Here is a 19,143-nt window from a genome sequence, read left to right as displayed (position 1 = left end):
AAGTAGTTAATTTGTGAAAACATCAGAGAAAAAGATCTCTGCTTTGGTAAATAAATAAGCAATGTGGTGTATCCATACAATGGAATATTATTCAGCTGTAGAAGGGATTGAACCACTGATTCATACTACAACATGGATGAAGTTTGCAAAACTTACACTAAGTAAAAGAAGGAAGGCACAAAAGGCCATATATTGTATTATTCCATTTATATGAAATGTCCAGAATAGGAAAATCCTTAGAAAAAAAAAGTAGATTACTTGTTGCCAGGGGTTAAGGGGAAAGAAGACTGGAGAATGACTACTAATAGATACAGAGTTCATTTTTGGGCTGATGAAATGTTGTCAAAATAGATAGTGGTGATAGTCACACAACTTTGTGAATGTTCTAAAAGCTACTGAATCATATACTTTAAAAGGGCATATTTTATCACCTATGAATTATATCTTTTTTAAATGCCAAAAATAAAGTCTCCAAAAAAAGTGGGGGAAGGAGAATCTATAGTCTATGTTGCTTCTTCTATAAATATGATTTTAGTGGTGATAATATGCAAACAATATTTTGTTTAGGGTTTAGTTTGTTAAGCATCTTTTCTTTTATTCTGATACTCCTTCCAGCCTCCCTTCCCTAAAATATTCATTTATCTTTTTTCTATTCTTTTTCATTAGTGCATATATTTTTAAATTTCCAGAGTGCTGAAGATGAATAAAACACAGACCTTATGCTCAAGAAAAGGTGATTTTTTTTTCCTTTCCGTTACTGTCCAAAATTTATTCTTTGGACATAAATATAATCATTGGCATTAAAATTGTGAACTGTCTACATACTGAAGATTCTCAGTTAATAATTACATATATTATTCTCAAAAATTTAGGAAAATTACTAGGTTAAATGTTGATACGCCATCATATTATTTTCCTATTGGTAAACTTGAGTGTACTCATGACTTCATAGTCACTATATGGGACCCTGCAAGTGAGAAATTTGAGAACAGGTAACATACATGGTCTGAAGAAAAGATCTGTCTGTAGATAGAGGACTGAGAAGGCACATCTACTAGAGTAAGAACCTGAAGATGGAGGAAATTGGATCAGAAACATAGCTGGATAAACTGGCTTGAAAAAGGAAAAACAAATATGAAAATAGATGTTATTAGATAAGGAGTTGGGAGGTTGGTTAATACTGCCTGATGGCCTCAATTTTCTCAATCACATACAAGGTAGGAATATAAGAGTTTAAACATTGAGTTGGGGGTTTGAAGATTTGGAATAACTACTGAAGAAAATATGAGAAGTAGCTGACCATGGACAAATTAAAGGGTTGTTGAATAGTTCTGCAAGTTGGAGACAAACAGTTTCAAGAGACACCAGCATGAGAGAGCAGTGTGATCTTTCTCAGCAGCATTGAGACAGGTAAAGTGTAGAAACAGTTAAGTCACACTATAGCATTTATTGATGAGTGGAGTTTTGATGGATGGGGTTGTTGAAAAAAAAGCAGTAGAAGGAAACTGAGAGTGGTTGTATAAATGTCAGTGCTAAATAAGAAGGAAGACAAGTTCATGTGGGAACTGATGAAGTAGGATAAAATAGATGAAATCCAAGAATTGGAAAATTATATGATATAGTAAAAATAGGGTTCAGGGAGGTAAGAGATTTTAGTTATAATATGTCTTTGAGGCTTGTGTAATGGCTCATGTCTGTAATCCCAGCACCTTGGAAGGTCAAGGCAGTTAGATAGCTTGACTCCAGGAATTTGAGACCAGCCTCTTCAAAAAATACAAAAATTAGGCAGGCATAGTGTTGTACACCTGTGGACTTAGCTACTTGGGAGGCTGAGATGGGAGGATCCCTTGAACCAGTGAGGTGAAGGCTGCAGTGAGCTGAGCTTGCACCACTGCACTCCAACCTGGTTGACAGAGTGAGACCCTGTCTCAAGAAAAAAATAAAAAGAGAGAGAGAGAGAGAGAACATGTCTTTGAAATGTAAGATTTTATGTAGATGCTATTCTATTAGTTGAAAAATTATATGACACAGCATTGGAGTGAATAAAGTGTTAATGGAAGAGAAGATAAATATGAAGATAACAATTTATGTAGGTTTGGGATTATTGGGTAGTTGGTTAGGTTTTTGTAACGGCTATTTAAGTCCTTTAGGATTGTGGTAAAATTGAGAATTGAAGAAAAGTCTAAGCCAGCTCTCAAGGACTTCAGTAAATGAAGCAATGACCATTAGATACCAGAAAGGGAATAAAAGTGGTGGGGCTTCGGGAGGGGCAGAGGTATAAGTTAGCATAGCCAGTTGTCATAAACTACGAAGAAATTTAAACTTTTAAATAAAAGTGGAAGGTAAGTATTCAAGAAAAAGTAGCAACTAGCCAGAAATATTACAACCTAGGAAGAAGGATAAGTATTTGTTACTAGAAAGAACCTCAGGGGAAACAGCGTGTTCAAGGAAGAACCAGGTTTTAATTAAGATAAGATAAAAGTTGGCTAACACGGTGAAACCCCGTCTCTACTAAAAAATGCAAAAAACTAGCCGGGCGAGGTGGCGGGCGCCTGTAGTCCCGGCTACTCGGGAGGCTGAGGCAGGAGAATGGCGTAAAAACCCGGGAGGCAGAGCTTGCAGTGAGCTGAGATCCGGCCACTGCACTCCAGCCTGGGCGACACAGCGAGACTCCGTCTCAAAAAAAAAAAAAAAAAAAAAAAGATAAGATAAAAGTTGATATTGCATTGTGCATAGTGGAAAGGGTTCCCCTTGCTATTGGTGTCGCCACACTTTCAGGGTGATCATTTCTAGTAACTGATTGTATTTCTAATTCGATGCCATATCTCTCTTCATTGATATGAAATTGGACATCAGTGTCAATTAAAAAAAAAGTTTTAATACAGAGTCTCATTTTGTCATCCAGACTAAAGTGTAGTGGTGCTATCATAGCTCACTTCAACCTTGACCTTCTAGGCTCAAGCAATCCTCCTACCTCAGTCTCCCAAGTAACTGGTACTATACAGGTACATGCCACCATGCCTGGCTAATTTTTTAAAAAAGTTTTAGAAGGCCAGACACGGTGGCTCATGCCTGTAATCCCAGCACTTTGGGAGGCCAAGGTGGGCAGATCATGAGGTCAGGAGATCGAGACCATCCTGGCTAACACGGTGAAACCCCATCTCCACTAAAAATACAAAAAAAAAATAATTAGCCGGGTATGGTGGCACGCACCAGTAGTCCCAGTCACTTGGGAGGCTGAGGCAGGAGAATCGCTTGAACAGGGAGCAGAGGTTGCAGTGAGCCGAGATTGCACCACTGCACTCCAGCCTGGGTGACAGAGCAAGACTCTGTCTCAAAAAAAAAAAAAAAGAAAGAAAGAAAAAGAAAAGAGAAAAGAGAAAAGAAGAAAAGAAAACATAACATTTTAGTACAGTGTCTCACTATGTTACCTACCCAGACTTGTCTTGAACTCCTGACCACAGACAATCCTCTCACTGAAGGCTCCCAGAGTGCTGGGATTATAGGCATGAGCCCCCCAGCCTAAAATTCATTCTCATATCTTACATAAGTTTTAAGAGACTTGTACAGTTTTACTTTGTAATATAGTTAGTAACTTCTATCTTCTATTTATTTGTATTTCTGTGATAACTGGTTATTCTCTCCTTATTCAGAGATGCCTGCACAGATTATTTTTTACTGATTAATTTCCTTATAGAAAAAATAACAATTTAGAGTTATATACATTAAAAATGTCCATTATCATTCATTAATATATTCAACTTTTGTTTTATGGCATTACTATTAATCTACAGGTAAATATTATTTCTATTAACTTGTCTGCTATAGGGATGAAATGCATTTCTTTGCTCTTTTCACATTTAATTTCTAACATTTTTCCCACTGATTATACATTAAGGAGTAAAATGAATTTAGTATGAAAGTAGAGAAATCATGAAATTGGAATGAATTATACTGTATGAAATAATTACAGTAGAAAAAAATACTGCAGTAGCTTCCATTACATTCAATATTTATTTTTAAAAGCAAATAAGGGCCAGGCGCGGTGGCTTACACCTGTAATCCCAGCACTTTGGGAGGCCGAGGCGGGCGGATCACAAGGTCAGAGATTGAGACCATCCTGGCTAACATGGTGAAACCCTGTCTCTACTAAAAATACAAAAAGATTAGCCGGGCATGGTGGTGAGCGCCTGTAGTCCCAGCTAATCAGGAGGCTGAGGCAGGAGAATGGCATGAACCCAGGAGGCAGAGCTTGCAGTGAGCCGAGATCGTGCCACTGCACTCCAGCCTAGGTGACAGAGCAAGACTCTGTCTCAAAAAAAAAAAAAAAAAAAAGCAAATAAGTACAACTAATCTATAGCTGTTATTCAAACTAAATGCAGTATTCTGACCAGTGACTCCCTCATAATCATGTTTATCCCTCATGATAAACAAATTTAACATACAGAAGTTCGAATTTTATAGATATAGTAAAAGAAAAAGTTTGAAATACAAAAAACTTTCATGCATGAGTATTATTGTTAGATGCCATGACATCAGTATAGTGTGGTACTATAGTATGACTTTATTTTCAAATTCTGATTCTCCATACAGAAAAAATGGAATCTAATCTTCAGGATACAAAAGTGAAAAAAAAAAATCCAAGAACACCTGGCCTGAGACTTTAGGATTTTAAGGAAGAAACAATTCCAGTCTTTATTTTTTAGCCATATCTTGACTTCAACCCTTTGCACTTCTTCTTGACCCCTCTCATTCCAGGATCTTGCCTTTGTTCCTTGTGCGTATGTTCACGTTGTCTCTTCTACCTGAAATGTGGCTTCTGGTTTCTTTATGAGTAAAGTACCTACTCATCCTTCACCATTCAACTGACATGTGAATTCTTCCATGATGCACCTTCTCTTCTCTTACTTCACAGATTATATATAATATTCTTTTAAAATAATAGTTTCTCTTGTGATACCCATTTTCTTCCTATGATACAGTTATTTAAGTATATAATTAATCTATCATGGTTGATTAGTTGAGTATAGTATATCTCTCATTTTTATCTTTATTTTTCTGCCTCCCAGTATCTACGATATTTCATACATAGTAGGGACTCAATAAAAGTTTGTATATGAATAAATTAGATTGCAGTAAAACAGAGAAAGTTTACAAGTGTGAAGAGCTCCAAAAGAATAGAGCTTCCAACGTAGTACTTCTGACATAATGCAATACCCAATATGCTCGTCACAGTCTTCTTTGACAAAAGTTTTTAAAAAGTCCAGGACAGGCTGGTATTGGTGGCTCACACATGTAATCCTAGCACTTTGGGAGGCCAAGGCAAGAGGACTGCTTGAGCCCAGCAGTTCAAGACCACCCTGGGCAACAGAGCAAGACTCCATCTCTACAAAAACTTTTAAAAAATTACCCTGTGATCACACATGCCGAGGCTGAGGCAAGAGGATAGCTTGAGCTCAGGAGTTCAAGCCTGCAGTCAGCCATGATCAAACCATTGCATTCCAGTCTGGGCAACAGAGAGAGATCCTGTCTCAATAAATAATAAATAAATAAATAGTCCAGGTGGTCTTTCCCCTGCCCCCCACAATGGAAATGAACTTCTATTTCAGGAATCAGTGGAAATTACTTCATAGTGATATATTTCATGGCTCATATGTATTCCATTTAGGAACAATTTGGTTGGTTGGTTGGTTGGTTGATTTACTGATATATGATGAATAGTCATTCCCCTCATCTTTTCATCTTTCAACAGAACTCTCTTTACACTATTTACACTCTTTACACTCTTTACACTTTTGGGGCATATTCAAAGATTGGTATGAGTTTGCTTAATGTTTAAATTCTAATGGTGTTTTTTGTTATTTTTTCTTTTTTTTATTTAAGAGACAAGGGTCTTGTTTTATTACCCAGGCTGTAGTACAGTGGCATGATCATAGCTCACTGCAGCCTCCAACTCCTTGGCTCAAGTGATCTTCCTGCCTCAGCCTCCCAAGTAGCTAGGACTACAGGCATGCACCACCATGCCTGGCTATTTTTTTTTAATTTTCATTTCTGTTGAAATTGGATTTTGCTGTGTGCCCAGGCTGGTCTCAAACTCCTGTCCTCAAATGATCCTCCCACCTTGGCCTCCCAGAGTGCTTGGATTACAGGCATAACCCACCATACCAAGCCTTTTGTTATCTTTTCTTATGGTTTTCTCCCACTCTTGTTAGATTTCATACAGGATTTTTAGATATAATGTAATTATCATTTGGAGACGCAAAAATAAGAAAATTTGTAGAATTAGTCTTCTGGGGCTTTCTGTGAAAATATTTTGAATAGATACATAGTTGTCTGAAGACAACTGTGTATTTCTAGATAGTCTATTATTTACTCAACTTTCTTTTACTATTTCTGTATATCACAGTGTGAATTGCTACCTTGTATGGTACACCTGTCATATATAGAGACTGAGAGTTCTGATCTGGCACATTGAGGATTAGACTGGCTTGCATTGCTAAGCTGTGAATGAGAACTTGATGCCATGTTACACTGACTCATAGTAAGCATACAATGAGTCTTCATCATTTTTCATCATGTGAATTTTTAGTATTATAAGAAATAATACTGCCTGTAATCCCAGCACTTTGGGAGGCCGAGGCATGCGGATCACGAGGTAGGAGATCGAGACCGTCCTAGCTAACATGGTGAAACCCTGTCTCTACTAAAAATATAAAAAATTAGCCAGGTGTGGTGGCGGGCACCTGTAGACCCAGCCACTTGGGAGGCTGAGGCAGGAGAATGGCGTGAACCTAGGAGGTGGAGCTTGCAGTGAGCCGAGATTGCGCCACTGCCCTCCAGCCTGGGCGGCAGAGTGAGACTCCATCTCAAAAAAAAAAAGAAGTAATGCTTTAAGTCCCCCAAAAACATGCATGAGAGGTAATATAGCATAATGATTAAAAGTTAACTCTGTATTCAGACAGAACTCGATTGAGTCCTTGCTCTGCCAGTTTCTAACAATATAAACTTGGGAAAATAAAAGCCACTCTCTTCATATGCTGGGGATAATAATAGTAATTTTCTTAGAGGGTTGTCATGAGAACTCAATGCAATAATGCCCTTGAGGCACTTAACACTTTCTGGCACATGACAAGCATTTCATAAATAGTAGAGATGGGTTTAAAAAAAAAAAAAGGAATCAGAAAGAGGAAAACTAAATTTATAAAATTCTCACATATTTTAGCTTTTTAGAACTGCATATTCCATAGAAACTTTCCTCACACTTTGCCAGATGACAATTCAGAATAGGATAGATCCATTTTGCATTTCATACAAGAGAAAATATTTTCTGAATTACCAAAAGATTTCATTATAATTTCACAAAGTAATAGGGTAGAGATTGTGGACAATGTTTATAAGGTTTGTTTCATAGTTTAATATGGTTGACCTTTAGTGGTTATGGAATTAAAATTATTTCATTTCTTAAATTGCCTTCATTTTATTCAGCAAATAATTTTTAACATCTGTATTCTAGACCCTGTGCCAAAATAGGGAAAATAGTTGTTAACAAAACCTATCCCTTTCCTCAAAGAGCATAAAGTCTAGAAGGGAGATGGATAAGTGAACAAATGATTACAATATAGAATAAAAAGTATAAAAAGTGGCCGGGCGTGGTGGCTCATGCCTGTAATCCCAGCACTTTGTGAGGCCGAGGCGGGTGGATCATGAGGTCAGGAGATGGAGACCATCCTGGCTGACATGGTGAAACCCCGTCTCTACTAAAAATACAAAAAATTAGCCGGGCGTGGTGGCGGGCGCCTGTAGTCCCAGCTACTCAGGAGGCTGACACAGGAGAATGGCGTGAACCCGGGAGGCGGAGCCTGCAGTGAGCCGAGATCGCGCCATTGCACTCCAGCCTGGGCGACAGAGCGAGACTCTGTCTCAAAAAAAAAAAAGGATAAAAAGTAATTAGATTGATTTGAAAATAATACTTCCCATTGATAAAGCATTTTATAATCCTCTTAAGAATTTCACTTAAAGCTCTCTTTGAAGCTCAGATTGATGGAAAACTGATGTTATAAGTAAGAGGTTATCTAAATTGCCCAGTATTACATAAGTGTCAAAGTAGTGATACAAATCATACGTTTGTAACCAAAGTTCAGGGTTCCTTCCACTTCACTACAGAATACCTTTTGAAGACATAAACTGTACGAGAAAAGATAAGTGAAACTCAGCCCTATATAAGGCAGAAAAACATTCTCAAAAGAAAATCTAATTTCTAGCTGCCTCTAACCATTAAAAAGTCTTTTTCTGAATTAATAGCTTAAGAACATATTTGAGAAGCTTAAACAGTTTTTCTTATCCTTGATCCAAACCAAGCATAAGGTTTTTAAATTATAAGAAATACAGTAATTAAAACATTACATATTATTTTGCACATGAGTCTCATGGGTTTTCTTGTTTAGTCTTTTTAAAATATTCCAGCTATGTGAATCTGAGAGGGCCTCTAGCTAAAATCAGTCAACAAGGTAAGAATATGAGGTATGAATACTTAGAAATATAAAATTGAATCTTTTAAATCAGTGCTTTTCAAGTGTATTTTCAGAAAGTTAATCCCATGCACTGATGCTTTAAACAAGTTATTCCACTATCAAATAAATTTGGGAACTACTACACATACAGTCCTTCTCATCAAGATTCATAGCATACCTGAACACTCTGAGAAGCGCTATAATAAAGTTGTATTTAAACCAGCATTTTCCAAACTTTGTTTATGGTGGAACTATTTTAGTGTAATATTTTCAGTTATTCAGGGAATGTGCTTAAAACTCATTGACATGCTTTAGTTTTTCATTTCAAACTTTAGCTTCTATTCTTTCAGTAAAATAAATATTTTTATTCTTGCTGAGTTTAAGCATAAAATTATGGTACAAAATATGGGGTTGTCTAGAAAAGATCTTTGTAACTGAAAAAACTTACTGTAGGGATTGATATTATCTCTAAAGAAGCTGACAGATGGAACTAGGAAATGAATTGTAAAATCAAGTAAGGATTAACAAATCCAGCAAAGAGGAAAAATATCCAAGGAATACAAGATGAGATTTCTCTCTCAAGCAATGACACTAATAGAGGGAATATAAAAATAGTTTATATAGTTCAACAAATATTATGAGAATTGATCATTTTTGCTGACTTCCCATATATATGTTAAAAATTCAGTCTGTCTATTGTTTGGGGAATCACTTCAAGCAAAGCAATTAAGCCACAGTATAAAGAGATTGAATTGACAAGTGGCCCATTTTCTTTTGTTTGTTTGTTTGTTTGTTTGTTTGTTTGTTTTTGAGACGGAGTTTCACTCTGTCGCCCAGGCTGGAGTGCAGTGGCGTGATCTCGGCTCACTGCAACCTGTCTCACAGGTTCAAGTGATTCTCCTGCCTCAGCCTCCCCAGCAGCTGGGACTGCAAGTGCCTGCAACCATGCCCGGCTAAATTTTGTATTTACTAAGAGACGGGGTTTCACCGTGTTGGCCAGGATGGTCTCCATCTCTTGACCTCGTGATTCGCCCGCCTCAGCCTCCCAAAGTGCTGGTATTACAGGCATGAGCCACCATGCCCAACCTCCCATTGTCTATCTGTCTGTCTTTTTCTGTGCTTCCAACAATACATTGACTTGGAACCATTAGCTGTAATAAAGGAGATTACAGCTCTAGAGCTCCCTTTATGTCATATATACATGTGTACATGCATGCATGCATATGTGTGTCTATACATGTGTATATACCATGCTCTAATCTAGCACATGCTTAGAAGACTGTCTCCCAGTTTCCCTCTTTCTGAATTGCTCTATCCTATTCTTGCCCTAAGGTCTGTTTATTTCTGTCTTTGTCATTTTCATTTCCAGGTTGGTTTTACATTGTTATTTAATGATTATGAGTCCATTATTCCCATATCTAGTATTTCAGCACATCATTAAAGTTTTCTATTTCTGCTATTAATTGGAATATACCCTCTTCATTAAAAGAATTAATTTTACATATTACACAAAATGAACAAATTCTCTTATATTTGTCAAATAAGATATTGAAGGTCACTCAATGTAATAACGAGTGACTATTATAAGGAGATATTTAGAGACTTCTGTTAAGATAAAATATTGCTACCTCATTTCCTGTTATACTTACAGAGTCTTCACCATTTTATTTTAATCATGATTTTAACAAATAATAATGTCAATATCTCATTTGTAGGGTGCTTTTCTGGCTAAAAACTGATTTTATAGCTCATGCATATGTAATATATGTATATATGTATAACATGATATTCATATACTGTATAGATATATTTATATGTAATACCTAATACATATATGATATATACATACATATATGATATATGTATGTATCATGGGATGTTAACAGCAAACTTGAGAGACTGACAGACCAGATTTTATTATTTACATTCTGAGATGGGGATTCTCCTGGTTTAAGATTCTGTTGCTGCTCTAACTAAATAAATTTAGAATTTAGGTTCAATCTATATAAATGATTATAACTACAAAAGAAAAAGAACTTGTGTTTCAGGCATGCTTCTTTCAGAGAACAATATTTAGGGCATACTGAAATTTTAGCTTCATGGGAGCAAAGTCTTCATCTGTTCTGAGCACTGCTGTATCCCCAGTGCCTGGAACGCTGCCTAGCACGGCATAGGTGCTCAGCACATACCTGTTGAAGAAAGAATGAATCCCTATTTCAGTCACTTTTAAAACTTCAGTTTTTCATTAAAACTACTGAACTCAGACAATAAATGAGAAAGATAATTCTAAAAATCAAATTTTAAATATCAAAGTATTAGGTAAAATGTAGTGCCTTTTTCATTAATCCTTTAACTGTGGTGAAATATAGTCATCATATTCCTTTTGATCATTCTTTTCTGCTAATGATTCATTCTTAAAATTGTAACATAGTACTTCTCTTTCATAATTAGATTATAATATCCAGAAAACCATAGGCCATCATTGGAAAGGACTTTAGAAGTTAACTATCTAGTACTCTGAACTAAACTAGGACTTTTCCTATATCACTGGTTCTCAAATCAGGCTCATGAACAAAACACTGAGGGAGCTTTCTAAAAACATAAATTTTCTGGCCTTGACATGAGAATTCTATTCCAGTTTGTATCTAAATGTGATGAATGCTCTAACGCTATATGATATCACTAACAGTTGATGTCCAATCTGCTTGAACAGTTCAGATCCCCTCTACCTTATGAGGCAGTTCATATTCTTGGACATTTGTAATTATTATAAAGATTTTTCCCAGTTGGGCCAAATCCTACCTGCCTATAACTTCTTTAAAGAAGACTACTCTTTACTTGGGAGTGATTGCAAAGATATTAATTTTAAAATTATCTTTTAATTGAGCATGTATCTTACGCATTTCTGTATTTATGATATGTTTCGCAGTTTTTAAAATATGAAAACAGGATTGGAAGAAAGAATTGCATCAGGGACTATCATTTTGGAATTGGCCTTAGTTATGCTTGAACCCACTGACATACACACACACACACATATATATATTATATACATACATGTAATATATACATATATAATAGTTCTACTTTTATTAGTATAATTCTTCATTTTTTCATAGAGCTTTTATGCTCCAGCCCTACACTGCTGATCCCAAATTATGTTTTTTTTCAAATAGAAGAGACTACTCCCACTATCAAATTTTGTTGAGAGCCACAAGAAGATATGTAAACAATTCAGTGATTTTTTTAAATCCAGTTTCCAGTCTTTCTACCACATTATAAGATTAGATAATGGATTAATGGCATACAAAAAATTAACCACAAGGAAAATGTATTTTCATAATCTATTTTGTACATATTTTATTTTAATGTGGCTTGAATAGTTAAATTGAATAAATTTAGATAAAGACCTGAATTTGTCTCTGACAAATAAATTGTTCTGATATTAGAATTCCTAGTTTTTGTCAGTGTTGTTTGAACTGAAAAGTAATTTTCATGTTCTCCAAATGTGTTTAAAATACTTTTACTGTTATTTTGAAATTATTATTTACCTTTAAGATAAAAACAACACCAAAGAGAAATTCTATTTTGGCATTTTAAATAGTATTCCTTTCTGCATTAAGAGTTTGTCATGTTCCATTTATATCTGCATTTCATTTGCTATATACTAGTTGTTTCTCAATTTGTGGTTATTACACAATTTGGTATTAAATCAATATATCATGTATTCATCTTGTATTGAAAGGTTTCTTTGCCTTTAGTACAATTTAAAAACATTGTCAGTTTGTTGTTACTATATGGAAACACAGAAAAAAGGAAGATGACAGATGAAGAAGAGAATAAAAAGATGTTGAAAGGATTAGGTACTATTATTTTCCTTAAGGAATATGTAAATTATACTATAAAGCATTTTATTAATCTTTTCATTGTATTAAATAACATTAGTAGTATTTAAACCCATTAGAAATTTGTTCATAAATGTTAACCATTAATATTCCTGTTAGCCAAAGTAAGATTCTAGGAACTCAACACTGACTTTGAGAAATCTGGCAATTGCCTTTTTTTTTTTATATTGATGGATTAGATATCCATGTCTTAATTATTAGCATAGTTGCTGCAGAAATGATAGATTAAAATATCAATATGCTTACAGTGTTTTTATTGAATTCTTATAATCATTTAAATTTTTCATCCACATTAAAGTATAAGCTTTAATAACTACATTTTAAATTTTTAAGCTTTAATAACTTTTCAAGCTTACATTGAAGGATTGCAAATATTTAACTCTAATAGTATAACATCTGCAAGTCAATATATCTTTGTAAATTGAAAATAACTAGATGCATTGTCTCAGAATATTACTGCATAATATTTTCTAATAATTATTCTGTAGTAACAAAATGTAAGAGTACTGATCTGAAGCTAAGATTATAAATGTATTTCAAATTGCATTCAATTTATTATAAACCCTAAAATGAAATGTTAATAATGGTGATTAAATTCTTAAACTTTCAACAAAATAAATTGCATAGGAATAACAGCCTTTTACTTTTTTAAATTTCAGAAATAGTTGTGTATTCAGTGAGGCATTTCGTTCATTAAGTCAAGTATAGTTTCTTCAGTGCTAGCTTGACAATAGCATGCTTGATGTCTTTACTGAATCACTAAATATTTATGTTTCCAGTATTTGCATACTTGTAATGAGAATTACATGCAGTAAAATGATCTTTCAAATGTTTCAGTGAGGAAGGAAGGATTTTTTTTTTACCATTTATTATAAACTAAATCTTTAATTATTCTTAGCAATATGGAAACAGTTGCTCAGTAAATCTGGTATTAGCCAACTAGAAGTAAACTGACTAGATTTTATATTAACCATATTTTACCAGAAATAGGAAAGTGAACATAGAAACTGCCTACATCAAGGTAACAGATTTCTTCTAAAGGCAACTTTCACAGAATTTTCTCCAGACCGTATTACATTTAATTTCTTGGGACTCCCACAGTTACAGTGATATAATAGTGGTCTGGGGAACTCAAACTTAAAGGCCTAAAGGAGCCAAGCAGGTAATATAAGTGATTGAAGTAAGTCAGGCTTGAGAACTTGATAGTGTTGGGAATGGTGGTGAGCTGGAGAATGTATGCACCCATTAAAGGGGGAAAGTGCTGTTCCCCTTAAGCTAGTTATTGACATGCAGCAGTATTGACAGATCTGCTGCTTCAGGAGACCAGAAACACTAATTCTTATGTTAACTTTGTAAACAACTCTTTTGGCCAAAGAGAGTATATCAGTGGGCCAGATCCAATGTATGGGCCACCAGTTTGCAGCTACAGTAGTAATTATTGTTGGAATGATGATCCTCAATGACAAAAATTTCCAAACAATCAAAAAGGGAATAAATCATATTCTTCGTTTTGTTATTTCTAAGTCAGAAAAGTGCTCGTATGTTTTAGAACAGTCTTTAGTAATGTGAATAAAAGTTAACCGGAAGATTGCATTTCTAAAGCATTCCTGTTAATGAAGGCTTGGTGGTTATAATTTCACTGTACTCTCGTGTGTATGTGTATGTGTTAAAAGCGAATTAAGCCGGGCGTGGTGGCTCACGCCTGTAATCCCAGCACTTTGGGAGGCCGAGGCGGGTGGATCACGAGGTCAGGTGATCGAGACCATCCTGGCTAACACGGTGAAACCTCGTCTCTACTAAAAATACAAAAAAATTAGCCGGGCGTGGTGGCGGGCGCCTGTAGTCCCAGCTACTCGGGAGGCTGAGGCAGGAGAATGGCGTGAACCCAGGAGGCAGAGCCTGCAGTGAGCCGAGATCGCACCACTGCACTCCAGCCTTGCTGACAGAGCAAGACTCCGTCTCAAAAAAAAAAAAAAAGCAAATTAAACTCTGGCTCTGCCTCATTTTTCTCAGATAATAAGCAAAATAATAGGATCTTCTATAAATTATGGAGAATACTATTAATCCATAGTATTTCACAGGTATGGAAAGAAATGTAATGGATTTTAAGTCTCTGGAAGTAGAGCTAATTATAGAAATGTTAAATATGTATAAATAAATTATCTTGCCCCATGTGGAAATTATGTTTTCTATTTTTTGTAATAGGACTACCTAAATTAAGGAGAAATTAAACTTTATTGATATTGCTAGAAAATGGAAAACGGTTAAATCTGTTCTGAAATGGTTTTAATAAAAGCAGCTCTTTAAAATGCAAAATTATATTATTGATTGGTTTAGGATTTACATTTGTATGAAGTGAGTTAGGCTGAGTTTTGTACTTTCAGCTAGTAGTTTTAAAATTTGGGAGATACTATAAAATTTACCATGAAAGATGATGCTTTCAATTTTGTTTTTAACCCTGATAAAATGTTGTGTCTGAAAACAAAAGAGCATGACATGATTATACTTATAAGAATAATTTGGAAAGGTAGATAAGATGTCCTTAAAAAAACATATTTCTTTATCAGTCTAACTTAAGTATAAATGGTAATTATAATATACTTCTCAGATTTGTTTTTTAATGATAAAGAGCTTTTCTTATATCACTCTAAGTATAATAAAGTACATATTGCGTGAATTTGGAATAATTCTGCATACACTGAGTAACATCAGTAACTATTCACTGGAAATCTGTTGACAGCTTTGTCATTCTTTTTTCTGATCGAGCAACTCATAAATGTATTTGTATAAGATTAATTCAGTTTTGTTTAAAATTCATCACACTTGGTGGGCCCAGTGACTCTCACCTATAATCCCAGCCAATCAGGAAACTGAGGCAGGAGGATCACTGGAACCCAAGAGTTTGAGTCCAGTGTGGGCAACACAGCAAAATCCCCATCTCAAAATAAAGCAAAACAAAATTTATCACTTTGCATATATTAATAGTTTTAATCATGTCAATAATATAGCTGAGCACAGTGTGTATTTTAGCAAGTACTTCTGTAAGTTTTGGATATCTTATAATCTAATGTATTCACACAGGACTATAGTTTTAAGATAATGGACTTTAAAATTTATATAAGAATATATACCTTTGAAATAAATTTCCTTTTATTTTTTAAATAGAAGCAAGGTCTTGCTCTGCCAGCCAGACTGTAGCACAGTAGCACCACCATAGCTCACTGCAGCCTCAATCTCCTGTGCTTGCACCACCATGCCTGGCTAACTGTTAAATATTTTGTAGTGATGGTATCTCTCTCTGTTTTCCAGGCTGGTCTTGAAATCCTAGCCTCAAGCAATCCCCCCTACCTGGGCCTCCCAAAGTGCTGGGATTACAGGCATGACCCAGCACACCTAGCCAAAAATTTATCTTTAAAATTTTCCAGGGAATGTAATTGTGGGCAAAATAATCTTTATATTTTCTATTTGTTTATATGGAGTACTGTCTTCTGCTTTATTTTATCAAAGAAACCCTAATATCTTAATGTATATATTTAGGAAATGTGGTCTTATTTCTTCGAGTGCTTAGTTCTGACATGATATCTACATAGCCTTATTAAAAATTTAGTTGTCCTTGGGCTGCCTAATATCTGTATATATTTAAGTATTTAAATGAATAACTTAAGGGAATTCTTAAGCATTGAATTGATTTCTTATTAGTCAGATTTACGTTATGATTACAGAGATTGTTTAGAATCATATCAAGAACTTAAATGGAATTGAACAACAGTTCTGGACAGAATATGAACTTCTATTGGCATTGACAACTGAATATTTCAGCATTGCAAACAAATTATGAGAAGGGAGTAAAAATACTTCCAATAAGTAACAGAGTTCCTCATCATGATACAGGAGTTTCCTTTTTTAAGCCTATTTTGCCTGTTTATTATAATAGATAAAATATGAAAATTTTAGAATATTTTATATAGTGTGAGATATTCTTATTACATAAAGGAAGAACTTATAAGAAGTATATAAGAATTTCTTAGGCAAAAGCTCAATACCAAAGATTCTCCCAACTTCCAGTTGATAATTACCAGAATTCTTGGGGTTTTGTTTGTTTTTTGTTATTTTGTTTTTTTTGAGACAGTGTCTTGCTCTGTCGCCCAGGCTGGAATGTAGTAGCGCAATCTCAGCTCACTGCAGCCTCCATCTCCCAGGTTCAAGCAATTCTCCTGCCTCCCAGGATTACAAGTCCAAGCAATTTAACCTCCCAGGATTACAGGCATGTGCCAGCATACCTGGCTAATTTTTGTATTTTTAGCGGAGATGGGGTTTCACCATGTTGGCCAGGCTGGTCTCAAGGTGATCTGCCTGCCTTGGCCTCCCAAAGTGCTAGGATTATAGCCATGAGCCACCGGGCCCGACCAAAATTCTTATGTTTAAGTTTTCATGGTGTTTTAGTCACCTCAGGCTGCTATAACACATTGACTGGGTGGTTTAAAAAAGAGAAATTTATTTTTCACGGTTCTGGGAAGCTTGTGCCAGTATTGGGGGATTCTGGTGAAAGCACTCTTCCTAGTTTGCAGATGGCTGTCTTTTCGTTGTGTCTTCACGTGGCAGAAATCAGAGAGAGAGAGAGAGAAAGCAAGGTCTTTCTTGTCCCTTCTGATAGGAGCAGTAATCCTATCTTGAGGGTACCACCCTTATGATCTAATTATCTCCCAAAGGGCTCATCTCCAGATACTGTCACATTAAGGATTTATGGTATCAACAAGAATTTTTGAGGGACACAAATGGTCAGCTTACGGTTGGTGTACATAATACATATTCCTTTTATTACTGTATAGAATCAGATTTTAGGCCAAGCGCGGTGGCTCAGGCCTGTAATCCCAGCACTTTGAGAGGCCGAGGCGGGCGGATCATGAGGTCAAGAGATCAAGACCATTCTAGCCAACGTGGTGAAACCCTGTCTCTACTAAAAAAAAAAAAAAAAAAAAAAAATCAAAAATTAGCTGGGCGTGGCGGCATGCACCTGTAATCCCAGCTACTCAGGAGGCTGAGGCAGGAGAATCGCTTGAAACCAGGCGGCGGAGCTTGGCAGTGAGCCGAGATCGCTCCATTGCACTCCAGCCTGGCAACCAAGCAAGACTCCATCTCAAACAAACAAATAAACAAACAAAAGAACCATAATTTATTGTACTTTAGGCTTTTGGTATGCTATAAATCTGGGTTTATATATATGGCAGTTAAAGAAAAATGCTTAGCAAAATACACTTTGCCCATAAGATTGAAGAGTAAACATTTTCAAATAATCTTAAAAATGTCACTGTATTCTTATTCTTAAAAGTAAGATTTTCTGAATGTTAAAAATGTTATTTTTAAGTTAAAAAATATGGCATATTATTTACTTTTGTTTACTTTACAATTTGGTTTCTGAGTATTCTCTCTGAAATAAAATTACAGTACAAATAAAACCTTTCTTCGTTAGTAGTGTATTGTCAACTTCTACCCAACGGGGTCTATGAATCAAGTACTACCAGGCTAACACTCCATAAGGGCCAATTTACTATTCTTACCTATCATATTGCTGCAGTCTCACTCAAAATAAAAGCCATGGTAACTGAAGAATTACACTAGAACCTTCAAAAGGAACACATCTTGTTGCTTGAACAGCAAATGCAAATGAACGTATTAATAAAAGATTATTTCAGAGCTTCATTTGTACTTAAGGACAGTAAGCTACTGTATTTTTAGACAAATGTAGGGCACACTGCAAAAACAGAGTTACTGTCCAATAAATTTTTTTGGATATTTCCTTATGGTATAATAGAGACAGCACTGAATTGCATAGATTCTAATTTCATCTTGACTCTTAGCACTCTGTGAAATCTGGGGCAAGTATTTTCATTTCTTCAGGCTTCAGTTTTCTCACTCATGTAGAGAGCAAACCAGATGATCTTCAAGTCTCTTCACTCATAAAACGTTTAAAATCATCATAATGTTAACATTTAAGTAGCATTTAATGTAAACATTTAACATTTAAAATCCAAAGAATATGAGCTAGATCATAATTTGTAACATAGAAAAGTGAACGCTTAATGCTTTTTATCCAAAAATGATATTATTATTGAATTATATTATTTGAACAATCTATTTAATTACTAACGTTAGTCATTGGCAATTTCTTGAAAAAGTGTCTAGTAACCTTTTCCTCCGTTTTTCTTTCACCACTGAATAGTTTTCAGGTATATTTCTAGACTGTGATGTTTGTGACTGTATGTTAGTAATTTCGGTATCCATCAATCAGAAATAATAATTCATTCTCCTCAGAAGTGTGTATTGCCTTAGATTAAATAAGTAACCTGTTAGCAAAAAAAGTTAAAGGATATTGTTATTCATTTTTTTGGTTCATTTTATAATACACAGTGTATGATCAAATTAAGTGACGATTTTTATCTAAAAATTCTTAGACAAGTTTTCTGGGAAAAAACGATCTTACAACAGGCAGCAACTTAGAGTATTATAAATTAAGATACAAAGAAGGAAAAAAAGGAAAAAAAAATTAGAAGTGTTACATTATTCCCTGTCAAGACATAGCCAATTAATTTCATTGTCTTTGGGGTGACAGCATTGTTTATAGGAATTTTTCTAAAAGATCCAGTTCTTTCCCTCTAGTCACCAATCCTGAAAGAAATAAACATGGAGATTAGCTCACTACTCTCTCACCTTAGCAGTATTTTACAAGA

General features: G+C 35.1%; 1 protein-coding gene and 1 long non-coding RNA gene across 50 annotated transcripts in view; one reads left to right on the top strand and one right to left on the bottom strand.

Moving 5' to 3' along the window:
- LOC105476014 (regulating synaptic membrane exocytosis 2) overlaps positions 1–19,143 on the top strand; it is a 763,868-nt gene that overhangs the window by 604,510 nt on the left and 140,215 nt on the right. The window lies entirely within an intron of this gene.
- LOC139355618 (uncharacterized) overlaps positions 10,572–19,143 on the bottom strand; it is a 43,035-nt gene continuing 34,463 nt past the window's right edge. Inside the window, exons 5-6 of the long non-coding RNA XR_011606379.1 lie at positions 18,603–18,759; positions 10,572–10,699 (exon numbers count right to left, since the gene is read on the bottom strand). This is a non-coding gene — a long non-coding RNA (uncharacterized lncRNA). The remainder of the gene's footprint in view (positions 10,700–18,602; positions 18,760–19,143) is intronic.

This window comes from Macaca nemestrina, chromosome 8 (genome assembly GCF_043159975.1).
Source record: "Macaca nemestrina isolate mMacNem1 chromosome 8, mMacNem.hap1, whole genome shotgun sequence".
Lineage (NCBI taxonomy): Eukaryota > Metazoa > Chordata > Mammalia > Primates > Cercopithecidae > Macaca > Macaca nemestrina.
This window is presented reverse-complemented; position numbering and strand designations above follow the sequence as displayed.